Source organism: Argiope bruennichi, chromosome 3, assembly GCF_947563725.1.
Source record: "Argiope bruennichi chromosome 3, qqArgBrue1.1, whole genome shotgun sequence".
Classification (NCBI taxonomy): Eukaryota; Metazoa; Arthropoda; class Arachnida; order Araneae; family Araneidae; genus Argiope; species Argiope bruennichi.
In genome coordinates this window covers 107,874,125-107,886,726 of record NC_079153.1, presented here as the reverse complement: position 1 = coordinate 107,886,726, position 12,602 = coordinate 107,874,125, and positions in this window count along the sequence as shown.

Sequence of the window (12,602 nt, the reverse complement as noted above, 5' to 3'; positions counted from 1 at the left end):
TTACTAATATTATTTCAATCTATTAAAAAATTAATAAGATTAAAAGCTTTACTACAGAAACGTTAAAGTAATTTGAAAAAAATTTTACGCCTATATAAAAAATGTTTATTAAGTTTTATATTCTTCCGATTCCACCGAAATACGTGCGAGGTGCCTGGAAAACGAAGCTATTCAGATTTGCTCCAAATAGGCCCCTAAACTCTTAAACAGGCTCTAGCCATGAGTTAAGGCATCAGGGCTAATTAACGACCACAGATTTAAAACTACTAGTGGTTATGTGAAACTTAAAGTGGGGAGGTATTACTAATATTAATTTTAAAAATAGTATACATATAAGAATTTTATGACAAATTCCCAGATTGTATGAACATTAAAAAAAATGGAGTACTTGAACATCTACATAAAATTCTTACCTTTTAATTCATTCTAAATATTCCAGATATGTTAGTCTTCAGTTGAAAAGGAAGGAATGCATTCTCCTAAAAGGAGTTATAAGCTTAATCTTTCCACAGCACGATTAATCATATTACTACTCTGTCAATTTAAATAGCAGTAAATTATTCACTCGAATTGTTTGCTTTAAAATCGGAACGATTCAGACACAGGGATTTTATGTAAACATTCAGTTTGTTTAGAGTACGCCAAGAGTATTTAAAAAAATAATTATATACAAAAATTACAATACAATACAAGATACAAAAATAAAGCTTTATTTGCAACTTTGCGATACAAAGACAATGATTTACAAAATCATTACAACATAAGAAGTGAAATATTCATACATTTAAAAGATTCAGTACAAATGGTGAATACAAAATTTACTAATGCTTATTGTACTTAAAAATACAATTCATATTTTAAAAAACAATTATTTAAATTATCTTGTTTTTACCTTTTACTTTTTAAATTTATAAATATGATATCTTGAAATCAATTTTTCTCAAGTTCACTATCAAGAAAAACCACTAGTGTGGAAACAAATTGCAATTATATTGAATAATTGATAATAAACTCCTGACAGCATTAAAATACATTATACAAAAGGAAAATAACAGCATAAAGTTTCAAAATTCTAATGCATCAGGAAGGGAAAGAAAATAATTGATTACAGTACACCATCAAACTCGAGTTTAAACAATAGTCAATACATTTGCTTACTATTAGCATTTAAAATCAAATAAACATTTAAATTGCTTGCTAAAATAAGCATTTCAAAGCATACATTTTCTCTATATTAATTCTGTAGATTTCTTTATGAATTCTGAAAGAATTTCATTGAGAATAATTGAATACTTTAGAAATGTAACATTTTGATAATTTTGGTGGGAAAAAAAATCTGAAAAATTTAAATTTTAATAGAAGATTATTCAAAATTTAACATTTAAGAATTTAGATTTTAATAATTATAAAAAACAGCCTGCAATGTTACTTTTAGTTGCATTTCTAAAAATATTTTATTGATGGAAAGGTCTTTAATATGAAATTAAACATTTCTAAGATTTAATTACGCGATTATGTTAGACTTTCATTAAAAGTATCTTGATCGCCATGTTGATCAGGCATGGTGATCACATAATACTTTCTTAAATTTAAATTTAAGGATTCTTGATTGACTGGCCGGCCGAGCCAATCAGTCATCCTTATCCGAAAAATTTAAATTATAAAAAAAGATTTAGAATGAAACTAGCTGTTTATTATTTAATATGCCTCGCATTCAAAATTTAAATCACTAAGATAAATTTACTTTTAACCATAACAAAAGATAGATTTGAGACTACTTGAAACTAACAACATGCAACTAACGAATAATATTTTTAGCAATTTGTTGTCAGAAAATTTTGAAAGTTGGATATTTTAGCTAATATATTATAGGTATAGTTAATATATTCTTACATTCCAAAAAATCAAGAAATATTAAAAGACATTAGAATACATTCTGATACGTAGACGGTCCTGAAGCCAGAAAGGAATTAAAATTTTATAAAATTATAACCCATTTGCAATCGCAAGTGAAATATTTCTGATAAGTGACTGTGCAGTATCAATAACTACAGAATATTCCATTACTACAGTATTAATATTTAGCATCATTAAAACATTGCACTAGAATATTATAGAAGGATTGGCGCCTTAAAGATTGCCAAATTAATTACGCTTAAAAGGATTCAAATATTTCAATGAATTGGGTATAAAAATACATTAGTTGTGGCAACTTTTAAACACTAATTTCTATATATGTTATAAAATGAATTCTCGTCTGAAAATTTCATAACCATCAATGGAATTAATTTCAAGTTAGAGGTCTTTAAAATCAATACTCCAAATTCTGGCAGATATTTCTTTAACACTGAAAATAATAAAATGAACAAGGATAATGTAACTAATTTGTATAAAAATATTGATTTTGACTTCAAGAATTCTTTAACATTCACAAGACTATGAAAAGTTAATTTATACACAATCGTGAAATTTTATTTTCTGTCAAAAATAAGTAAATTGAGAAACTAGGTATATGTATAAAATTTGATAAACTCAATTTACACATAAGAAATAGCACAGATAAAATTAAATTGTTATATTCCTATAAATAATTTTTTTTAGAAATACATCATAGCACTCTGATTTAAAGGAATAAGCAAATTCATATAAGAAAAGACACCTTTTTTGACAAGATAACAGGATTCAGACCTTTTTCTTTGAATCTTATCCCATTGATCAGAAAGCAACAGCAATAAAATAGTAACAGAAATAAAAAGACAAACAAAAACAAGATTGTTTAAGAATTATTCAACATAATTATATCTTTTAACCATATATTTCGTAATAACAATATAACCATTATACTTCGTAACAATGTAAATTCAATTCTAACAGTTTTATTTGATGAATAAGAATTCTGTATAAATGTTAAAGCAAAATCTTACTACTTTAAGATAACTTAAAATGCAGGAGAATAATTGTTCTCTTTCGAACTGTACACTTTATTCAACTATCTTAGTTTTAAGGATTACTAGGAAAAATACTAATGAATTTAGCATTTTTTTCCCTAGGCAGAAGACATAGCAGAAGATATCCCTAGATTAAAGACGTCGACTCTTTTAATAAACTAGTCGATTCAGCGTCATATTTCATTATATTTTTAACTGAACATAAATGATTTAAAGTTATTTTTATTTTAGTAATATTATGAAAGTACACTTTTTTATTTATTAATTTATTATTTATTCCACCACTGACATACGTTCTCAGTATTATTTAAACAGAGGTTTGGTATTCGTAAAAATAGCAATAATGTGAACATAATAAAACGTTCGGATAAGGAACTGGCAATTATATGTGAGAACATAATATTCTAATATTTTATATTAATAGATCTTGTATTAGTTTCTAATTCTGCAAATAGATTAATAACATCTTTAACTGATCCATTTACGCAGCCACCTCAGCCCAGCGTCTTTAACGAAGTTTCTAAAATCCGCATTGCATAAGAGGAAATAAGTACCGTTGGATTTTAATAAATGGGAATTTGAAAACATTTCGCTACTCAAATAGTTTACTTTTTGAAAACCATTTGATATCCATTTTCCTTAGAAATTTAGAATTTAATCGTTTCAATCAAATTCAGACAAAAGCAGAGATAATGCAACGAAATGTTAACCGAGAGGTAAATGCATTTTCCGAATTTCAGTATTTGAAATATCTAAATTGACCAAAAAAATTGTTTTAATTATTCAAATATTATACAAACTTTCAAGATTTTGAAGAAATTTTTTTGCGTGAAAGTAATCGTGCACAAATAAAAAAAAAATAAAAAAAAAAATAAAAAAAAAAAAATAAAATAGCAAGGTTTCAATGATGCAAAAGTCAAATATGACTATGCTACACTAAGAATCTAGAAAAATTAATGAAACGCTTAACATCAGAGGTAATTAAGGCCACAAACTTTTCAAAGGATTGTAGACCATTTAGAATGTATTACATCCCCAATGAGTGGATGGATTTTCGGTACATGTTTATAAATTTTATTCTATACATATAAAAAACAAATTGGCAGGAATTGGAGGAGCTGGATATCCACTGTCCATTCGTATTAGCTTAGAAACGGAAGTAGATGCACTCAACCGGAAAGAGTACTACGTTCACTGAGGTGATGGGATGCATAATAAACAGATCTGCAAACCTCTACTCACCTCAGGTGCATGCAACCTTCGCGAGATCCCAGCAATGAAGAGGAAGCACTCCATCTCTCAAGTCAGCCATCCTCTCAGGGAAAGTAGAAGAGCTTTATAACTTTGAACTAACCTTTTCCCTAAGAGTCCTGCATAGGCTTTTCAGCGCTTATGGAGTTGCGACTTTATCAATTCTGGAACTCTCTCGTTACATATAGTCTTGTTCATTAGTAGAAAAATATCTAACAACGAATACGGAACTGACGATTTTTTTTAGCTTTGCTTCTTTGACGAATAGCATCCCAAACTCTGGCAACAGAGTCCTTAAGTGACTGCGAAACTCCATATTAGTGGAGATTGTAGCAGAGCTACTCTGACTTCACGGCTGGGAGCCTATTCCTCCTACGCAACGGATCTTCATAAGGAATGGATAATTGGCGGTCATGCCAATTTTAACTTGGTATCTAGCACAGGAAAGCAGAGAGAAGGGTTTGATCTCTCTAAAGGGACTATTAGAACTTGTGGTAAGGGATGTGGTGAATACAAGAAAGGATTCATAGTTCTTTTCATCATAAATCCTATGCTGCGTTTCATTACGTAGTGACAGGAGATGTCAGCCAACTTCTGTGTAGTTCTAGTAAAGGCCTGCTATCCCAAGAAGTTCCCGATATTGGTTCGAAACAAACCAATAAGACTACCTCTCGATGATTTCTTTATGTCGTGTTATCACCGAGTAAGATCTGGAAAACAATGTATTGAGATTAGATATGAATTCATCAATCGCAAGCAGGATAAAAAATATGAATGATACGATATTGCTCAGTTATCTATGTCGGTAATTCAGCAGTTTATAAAGAGAGCAGAATGCACAGAATTCTAGTATGGTTGAAACGGGTAATAGAAATAGGATCTTGACAAATATTTTTAGTTCCATTTTTAATACAGATCTAGGAAATATTTCAAGTATGGCATAAAATCGTCATTAAATCCATTACTGAGCCCCATTTGTAGACGTTTTAATAGGCGGAGGGGAGCAAATGTTACATAATGAAAAATTAACGGAATCTACGAAAAATTAAAATGATCCTAAGCCTTTTGCACTTCACTGCAGAATTACAGGAACAAGGGGTTTCATTTATCTTTAGGCTTAAAATACTCAGTAATCATTTTTATTTAAACAATATAGATGAACCTTTATTGAGATAATTACAAATTTTGATTACTAGTTAAATTCTTAAGGAATTTAAAGACGAAGAGCCTAATCATATAACTCGTATTTGGATGGCTTGCATTGTTAAAAACTAAAACTTTGTCTACGATTGTTCAAAATGCAGAAACTTACCTAATCTCCTTAAAACAGGACAATGTCGATGCCAATTACAAAAAAATGCTTATTTATCCAAGAGAGTTGACGTCGAGATAAGTCTGGAACGGGTAAAGTATCCACTCAACTGGCAGAGATGAACTTAAGATTGCATCACGAGAAAATGAAAAATCTCCACTTCCAATGCTTTTAGAAACATTCTAGGCTTGAAATCTAGGAGTAGAATCCAGACCTGAAGCTAAAATTCTGCAAGAATGAATTTTAGAATTCCTGAAAATAGTATCCTAAATTTCTAGACGAATGAAGTATTCCAAGCAGTTCAGAATTTGGAACGAATCCATATCAAACAAATTATCATTATAGTGGAATCGGGGAAAAAAAAATCAGTTTTCCCCTGAAAATTTAAAGTGCACATCTTCATCGTTATTAGTGGACAAGCTTCCAAATGAATCAAGTTTCTAAAATGACTAATTCATTTTTTCCCCAAGAATTTCAGAACTTAATTATGACGCAATTATTACAACTTCAACTATTCTAAGAATCACTGTTGATTGGTATTCGATATCAATGCATCGAAATTTATCAATTCTTTCTACAAATCCATTATTCTGATTTGGGATCTTCAAGTTAATTTTTGTAACTAAATTCAGATTTCATTCATTATATAATTATTTTTAAAGATATTTTAGGATTTTTCAGGTTTATTTCGTCCGATTCTCACATTCCAATTTTGTATGTACCTCAAATTCTTTAGAAGATAACGTGAAGCGACTCATCCAATATATCATTCATTTGCAGTTTCGAAGAGCACATCCAATAAAGTGTCCTATTAAGTATCTTAGGTAGAGTTTTTGTTTCAAATAGCTCCGAGTTTGGAATTTATTGGCATTATTTAGCCGCCATCTACAAACAAATAAGTCAGAGGTGAAACCAACTTTCTAAAGAAACTATTTTCCAATCATACACTTGGAGAAGATTTTTGTTCTTGCACTTCAAAATTAAATTTGCCGATTTGAAATTAATGGTCCTGAATCGATAAATAATTCCATATCACATAAGTTGTAATTTCAATTGGACAATACAAAATTCGATTCTTTCCAATATTTTCTTTTATCAGTAATCTTTTAGAACTTGCTACATGATCATGTGTAATACAAGATTTTGGAATCACCACCGATTTAGTGGCTTTTAGAAATTGCTATTAATTAATAAAACTACTGTAGAGTATGAATTAACTATTTGATTTTTTTGGATGCATTAAATAAAGGATTGATAAAAAATTACGTTATTAGATACCTAAATGCCCATTACTGGAAATGATTCCTTTATAGATAAAAAAAAATTCCGTATTTGAAAAGCCTTTCATTAAATTTGATTAACAAACTAAGAATTTATTAATCGGAAGTTTATTTTTACCAACTATTGTACGCATTATTGCTAAATTTAGATTGGAAAACAATGAATTCATTTCATTAGATACTAAAAATCTTCATTTAGTGTGTGTCTAAGTTGTTTCAGATAAATTAAAACTATTTTATATTGGAAAAATTTAGAAGCTCTATTTAATACATTTATGGTTCAAAGAGCTACATTCCGACTTTGATTCAATTAATTTGAAAAAACACCATTAATCGGAATTTGCATTTGATGCACCATTCTGTGCACGTGACAATTAAAACATTACTTTACGATTCAAATGGAAAGAGGGCAAAAATGTGTTTAGAAATATTTCTAAACTCATCATGAGTGAGAGTTGATACATCCTGTATATCCAGATACTCCGATCTCACTTTCTAAAATTGTTTTTAATCATATGGACAATGAAAATACATTTTTAACAAATGAAAGATATCTTGGAAAATAACTTTCTATGGGATGTGAAATGTCTCGCCATCCAGGATAAAACCTAAAAAAAATTGCCCAACACATTTTAAATAAAATATGGCTATTAAATGGGAACCGAAACAACGCTATGCCCAGTTTTTTTTTTGCGCGCGAAATTGCAGAAGTCTTATCCCATAGTTGATACCATACTAATTGAATTGCAAACGCGGGATCAAACATGAAGAAAATACACGGGAGTCTGAAGCCCTAACCACTACTTCCTCTGATACGCTTATGCAAGTCAAGTATATCCACATGTTAATATTCAGTTATAAAAACTGTATAATCGCTTTTTATCAGGAAAGTCACTATATAGATAAAAACAAAACTTTAAATATAAAATTTAATCCAAATCGTTAGAGCCTTTTTCGAAATAAATTTATATATACACAAGAATTGCTCGTTTAAAGTCGTAAGATAATAAAATACGAATACTCTTTCAAAAAGCACCTTTCTGTAAATGTGTTTTTTCAAAATGGTCTAAAGTTCCTTCATACTAAATCTAAGAAAATAATTTAAAAAAATATTTACTTCATAATCGAAGAAATTAACAATTTCAGATTTTAAAAATTGATATATATAAAAAAAATTAACTTTTATAGTTTTCGGATTGAAACTTTGATGTTTCAACAATTGTGAATTGAACTGCTGCATGATTTATTTTTAGCTAGATAATTTTCGAATGTCAATTATTCTCGGATTACGAATCCAGTATTTAAAAGTGCAACGCAAGTTCTAAAAATTCTGCTAATTGTTCTATGGATCGTGAAATTTTATCAAGCTGGATTTTATCAAGTTCGATGGATTTCACATCGAACTGAGTAGTAATTTTCGAAAACTAAAATAATTTCACACGTGAACTAAAGTATTCTGAAAACTAAATTTCGATATCTTCCATTTACCTCTTAATATTTTTCTTCAAGCAAAATATCAAATGGTGAATTTTTCGGATGTATAACTTTCTAATCAATCTTACTGTTACCAATTGTAATTCACAATTGATTTTAGTGAAAACTGAAGGCAAGATGGGTTCTCTCATCTTTATCATAAGAACTGAATATTTAATAAAAATTTAGTCGAATTTCTAATTATTTTACCTCTAATTTAAAATCAATAACAATTGAATTCCAATTTTTCAAGTTAAACGAAAAGTAATCTATATTCATTTGGCTTCAAAAATAATATCTAACGAAATCCGATACTTATTTCTGGGAACCAATGATATCAAACGGAATAAAGTAAAGACTCATTGAATAATGCCGTAATGCTGGGAACTCTTTTTTTTTTAATTCTTAAATAAGGAATTCGGAGTAAATTTGTCAAAACCGTTAGATTTTTAAATGTTTACGAAAATTAAAAAATAAGTTTGGAAAAAAAAAGGGAGCGAGTTATGTTATAGCTAGGAAAACACTCATTGCTAACTTAACAGGATAGCAAGATTCAGTTCTTTCCTTAGGTGCTCCCTCATTTCTATCAAATGATTTTTTTTGTTTACAATTTTCGTAATCATAATTTTATTACCAAGGCGCTAACTGGATGATAGCATCTCAAAAGGCCTAAATGCGTATTCTTTAGCCACTGCAAAAAATTACACAAATGCATTGAAATTTTGTTTAGATATACCTGCTCTTTAGGATATCAGAAAAATGATAAAATTCAAAATGCATCAAAGTGCGAGCAGCAGATGTTATTCCCTTTTCGAACTTGCATATTAGAATTGAATGCACATCACATTCACGACCCCAAATTTAAGCTTTAGTTTCCCCGTACAATTCCGAAGTTGTTGCAACATTGGAAAAAAAAAAATGGAAATATCTGAAAAGGCTTTATATATTTACAAAGATAGGACATACTAAAAATTGGGTATTGGATCATTTTATTACCAACGAGCATCTTGGACTGATTATCTTCGAAAATATAAAACGACATGAACGCCCAAATTTTTTTTCATTGGATATCGTGGTGTTGATTTCTTTTAAGCCAAAATCTTAGAGAAGGTAATTCTTTAGTTTTTCTGGCCCAAAGGATAATTCCGTTAGTCAAGATAATTTAAAATATTCAAATTTTAACTAAACATTTTTGAAACTAATTTATAGGTGAAAACATGAAGGCTTTCGGTCGCATCTAGTTTTTTCAATATAAGCATATTGTTAATGCAGGTAAGTTTGCGAATTTAATCATTTATATCAACAAATGATATAGACATCGTATGTGATTTTGATGGAATTTATAATATTTACTCAAGTTAAAAGAGGTATTTTGGTATCTCGTAATCTCGATCTTAGTCTGCTAACGTTATCAAGACCAGCATTTTGAAATGCATATAAATTATACAATATAAAAAAAAAATTGTATCAATGAAGCATAGTTACATATAAAACAGGATACCTCTCTACACACCATTTCCACACTCCACTCATTCCCCGCACCGACAGACCATTTCCACACTCCACTCATTCCCCGCACCGACAGACCATTTCCACACTCCACTCATTCCCCGCACCGACAGACCATTTCCACACTCCACTCATTCCCCGCACCGACAGACCATTTCCACACTCCACTCATTCCCCGCACCGACAGACCATTTCCACACTCCACTCATTCCCCGCACCGACAGACCATTTCCACACTCCACTCATTCCCCGCACCGACAGACCATTTCCACACTCCACTCATTCCCCGCACCGACAGACCATTTCCACACTCCACTCATTCCCCGCACCGACATAATTCTTGCTCTACGCATTTTCATCCAAAAGAGAAAGAAAATCTGTATTACAGCGTGCTGTCAAGTGTCAAATTCTCTGCCCACACTACCTCGATCACAACTTCAACACTTCCATTTACCGCCACTGAAACCATTCACCGTATTCACTCCATACATTACTTTATTATAAATAACCCACTACCCACGATACCCATAACTACCCACTACTACTCCTCACACAATTCACTGCCACGAATAACATTTCCCACTCTTCCTCACACAACGCACAGCCACGAACCACAGTTCCCATTCTTCCACAAGCAACCCATCTCTAACTCCATATTTCTCAGTTTTGAAACTGCACGTTAAAATCACCGCCAAGAGCCAGATTTCAAGAATTGGAAACTCAGTTTCGATTGATTCAAAGACTGATTTCAACCATATAATTAATTTTTTTCTATACACGCCATTAAAAATTTTCTGCACACATTATGTATACTCCAATTCCAGAGGAAAATATTAGACTTAAAATATTTCGAAAGAATCGAATGATGTCATTTGTAGTCATCTTTTAAAGAATGCTAGCAAATTATCTTCGTACTCTTACCATCTCACGAAATGCACGATTTCAAGAAATTAAAGGTACGATAACTTTTACAAATAGTCAGCGGTAATCTTTCACAAGCACGAATGTAACAAGATTTGCCCCTTTTTATGTTTTAGCATTTAACTTTTGTAAAAATAGAATTTTGTAATCAATTTTTATTTTGCTTCGAAATAAACTAGTTCGGAAATTTTGAACAATTATGCATTTTCGATTATAATATTTGTTAAAGTTTCAAAAGTGAATACCAAATAACATTGGTTCCTTTCCGGTGGCGCTACCTGTCAGAAGTCTTAAGAAAATTGTTTAAATTCCATAATATTAAATTTTAAATACTTTAGTTTTTAACATTAAAAAGCACCTCTTAAATTTTTATTAAATTTATTAAAAGTTTTCCACATAGTTTTAAATTTGAGATTAATTCATAGATTAAAACTCAAATTGTTTGCTGTTTATTTGAAAGAAGACTAACATCCTCTATTAACCATTTTGAATCATTCTAAAAAATATATTATCAGTTTTGCTGGACCAAAATTGGATACATCAAAATACATTTCCGAGATGACAAAAATTCCAATAGAAACAGACTTCTTCCCATCATAAAGGGATAATGAAAGCTACCTGTTTGGCTATGAAACAATTCACGGCAGATCAAATGCTACTGAGATATTTAAATCCTGCCTTATTCATAAAATATTTTTGGCAATCGGTTCACTTTACTGTTGAAAATCTTGACGTAATGAAAATCTAATTGCTATAAATCTGGAATAGTTTAATACTTGGATGAAAAGTCCTAATTAATATTTAGTGGTTTTCACATAATATTCTAAGCAGTCAATTCAATTATTTCTAGTTTCCAAATTGAATTCAAAATTTAGTTTTCCTATTTAGTTATTTTCCTTAAAATTCCATGGATAAATTATTGAGATCTCAGTTTCGTTTACATACCAAATTTCAACAAGCATAAAATTAATCGATTAAAATAGTCGAGAGCATAAAAGGTTAAATCTCAAATGAAAAGCACAGGATGCTGAAGCTTATTAAAAAAATTGTAGCTTTCTAGATTTTAAAACTTGTTAAATATTTAAAAGTATCAATTTTGAAACGTTTCGCTCAAGATCCGGTATCTATCAGAAAGTTTACAGTTTCCTGCATTATGTCAAACTTTAAAGAAAAGATATATCAATTAACGCTGTGAATTATTTCGATTATTATCATTAAATGGAAGAAATGCCCGCTTAGGATTGTATAAGATATATTTAAGACAATAAATATGGATTTTTCTTCCATTTAGCAAGGAAATTTAATTTTAGTTAAAAATTTATTCTAATTTAAAATCGATAATTAAAGTTATAGAAATTCTCTCTTGAATTAATGGAAATTCAGCTCATATGATAAATGAGAAACTCAAACTCTCAACTCAAGTCAATTATAATTGTTACAGCTGATAATAGTAAGAATAATTAACAATGTTTTCAAAAAGTAATTCACTTGATATTTTGCTTCTATAGAATATTCAGAGGTAACCGAAAGAGGGGGAAAATTTAGTTTTCAGAATACTTTAGTTTAACATGTGAAATTTTAGTTTTCGAAAATTGATTACCATCAAGTTCGATGCGAAATCTATTTCAACAAAATTTGAAAACCCATAAAATAACCAGCAGAATTTAGAACTCACGTTAATCTTTTTAATATCGATTCATCCACTATGATTAATTGGAATTCGAAAATAAATATACTAGGTATAAATCATGCAAAAATTTAATACACAATTGCTAAAACCCTACAGTTACAATTCGAAGTTAACTTTCATAGTTTAATTCTTTATATCTATTCTTAATCGGCGTTAATTCTTTTGTTCATGAAATAAACGTCTGATGTAACAGTTTTAAAATGGCGCAATTCTGAAAT